General features: G+C 34.0%; 1 pseudogene; it reads left to right on the top strand.

The window, feature by feature from the left end:
* Nucleotides 1-204: 204 nt before the first annotated feature.
* On the top strand, nt 205-1552 carry LOC149555520 (NAC domain-containing protein 22 pseudogene; annotated as a pseudogene).
* Nucleotides 1553-2730: the final 1178 nt, after the last annotated feature.

The raw sequence follows: 2730 nt of genomic DNA, 5'->3' as shown, positions 1-2730 counted from the left end.
CCGATTTTCCACCAATTTGCTTGACCCAATTCAATGACTGGAAAACTCTGCCAAAACAGTGACTGGAAAACAGAATGATCTCTGCGTGTGAGACACTTCCACAATTCTTCTCCATTATAGACTCTCTACATGCTAAGATAACGCCCATTACAATCCCATGTTCCTTGATTTTCTTGTTCATAAAAGTACAGGCAAAGAATTATTTCCATTGTTGAGAATTAAAAGTAAATAGATTTGTAAAGATGGAGAGCAGATTGCATGTAGAATTTGATCTTCCAGGGTTCATATTTCATCCGACAGAAGAGGAGTTAGTGGGATTTTATCTTAGAAAAATGGTTCAAGGCCAACCTTTCAGTTTTGATGTAATTGAAACCTTGGACTCGTATCGTTATGATCCATGGCAACTGCCAGGTAATCAATTTTTTTTCCTTTATGAGAATATAAATTTAGATGTTCTAAACTGAAAACATGGGTGGACTATATGATTTAGATGCTTGAAAATGAAGATGTGGATGGTCTAAATCGTGGATTGTTTTGAGTTTATCTAAGTACTCAATATATAAATTTGTTCATTTTGTGTTTTTTAAGGGTTTAGAATTGGTTTAGGTTTGTTTACTATTATTAGGTCTGTTTTTTATTTTAAGTTCAAAAACGTTTATCATTAGATTCCTGGTGGGTTCTTCTTTATTCAATCGGTTTTGTAGATCTTGCGGTTGTTGGAGAAGGAGAATGGTTCTTTTTTGTTCCAGTTGATAAAAAATGCGCTCAATCGAGAAGAAGCAGGCTTACAAGCTCTGGTTATTGGAAGGCTACTGGAACGGATAAACCAGTTAGAGATCATAAGTTTCAATGTATTGGGCTTAAAAGACATTGGTTTTCTACATAGGAAAAGCCCCAAATGGAGAGAAAACAGATTGGATCATGAATGAGTATAGAATGCCAGATTTTCTCTCTGCAAGAAAGGTGGTTTTATCTTTTGTTATTTATAAGTTGCAATTTAATATCAAATTCAATTTGTTGACAGATTCGTATTATTATATTCTAATAGAAAGTTTGTAACATTAATAATCCGTATAGCGTTAGACAAGCAATTTTTAATTTTTTTTTTTGCAGAAGGATATAGTGTTGTGCCGCATACACAGAAAGGCCACTTCTCAGAAAACATTGGATCAACGAGGTATAGAAGGAGAAGGAGCAGACTTCAACAAAAATTCAGTTGCTTCAAATTTTCAAAATGATTTTAACTTGATGAACCATGAAATTGTAGCCATTAGTGGAGGATTGCCTTATTCGAATGAAGAGGTAATAGAGTGCATGATTCCATTCAGAGACAATAAACTGAAGCCCCCTGAATTGCAAGTGCCTATGTTATGTGTGGATAAGCTGTTTATCCCACGGATAGAAACATGGACACCTTCCATTCTGCTACGCACTCCCAAGGAAGAATGGAATAACATCTGAGATTATGCTGCCAAGCCTATTTGTCTATTTTCTGCTCTCTGAAACATTTCCATTAGATTTTCTGTTAGATATACTAATTGTTAAGGAGTGAGCTCTATAATTGAGCACCTCATGTTAATAAATCTTCCAGGTTTGTATATTCAACCAAATAAATTTTCGATAATAGGTAAGGACATCCATGTATAAGTATATTAACTGATATTTTCTCTTTCAAAATTATAGAAGTTCCTTTATTCTAATATAATAGAGATTCAAGACTTTGGTGGTTAAGAATATTTTTAGTATGCGGGCTTGTCCCATGCTAATCTTTAGTAATGAGGACTATGGTTTTCGGTCCTTTGCTTTTGATAGAGGTAGACTTTATCTGAGATTCTTTGTATCTGACTGTTTGGCATTAGGTTTTGTTATTTCTAACATTATTTAGTGTCTTTTGTTTGTACCACGGGGTCAACAGCCTCTTGCATAGAGTTTCCTTGAGAAAATATATTAGTTCAATAGATTGAATTTCTAAAACCACAAATATTTTTAAATTATTTTGTTTTAGTTATTTTTAAATTAGAATTAGAATTATTTTATTTATTTAATATTTTTCTGTTGTAATTTTTAACAATGAGGATTTAAAATTGAAAGTTCTTGAGATGACGTATTACTAGCTTGGAACGAATCTTTTTGGTGTTCATGCGTTGAAACCTTTTTAAGCCGATAGGCTTTCTCCCTAGGAGACTTTCGTCGGAATTTTCAAAGTTTCGGATGCCTGAAAAGGCCAAAACGGGATCGATAAAAAAAATGGTGCCGGTAGTTTCCTTGTCATAAAAAATGACAGCGGTGTCAGAAAAAGCGAATAGCAAGCTTGTGGAGAGCAGTACGAGTCGTTGGCATTCTTTCGAATCTACACTCAAATCGCTGGATAAAGCTTGTGTAGATAATATGAGTTAAACAAATGCTAAAATGTTTAGATCTCAGGCCGAAAGCAAATCAGAAAGATCATAGCCTTTGCTTCAGCGAGGTTTTGGCGAATTCTCAGCAAGGTAAAGTCTAAATTTGTGTTGAATTTTCCTAAAATCATCTTCAAAGCGGCTTGTAATCTGGATAAAAAAACTGTGCATTTTCAAAATTTGTCTTAAAATTTGTCTTCAAAGCGGCTTGTAATCTGGTAAATTTGCTAGAAGAAGCCAAATTTTTATGACGTTCATGTTGTTTTTGCATGTTTGTTGATGTTTTCTACTAAGTCTTAGTCAATCGCAGTTGAGAAAGCGAACATTGATTGCA

The sequence above is a fragment of the Cupressus sempervirens genome, chromosome 5 (genome assembly GCF_028749045.1).
Source record: "Cupressus sempervirens isolate cs-2001-9-10 chromosome 5, ASM2874904v1, whole genome shotgun sequence".
NCBI classification, from domain to species: Eukaryota; Viridiplantae; Streptophyta; class Pinopsida; order Cupressales; family Cupressaceae; genus Cupressus; species Cupressus sempervirens.
The sequence above is the reverse complement of the archived record's forward strand: the minus strand, read 5'-3'. Positions and strand labels throughout refer to the sequence as shown.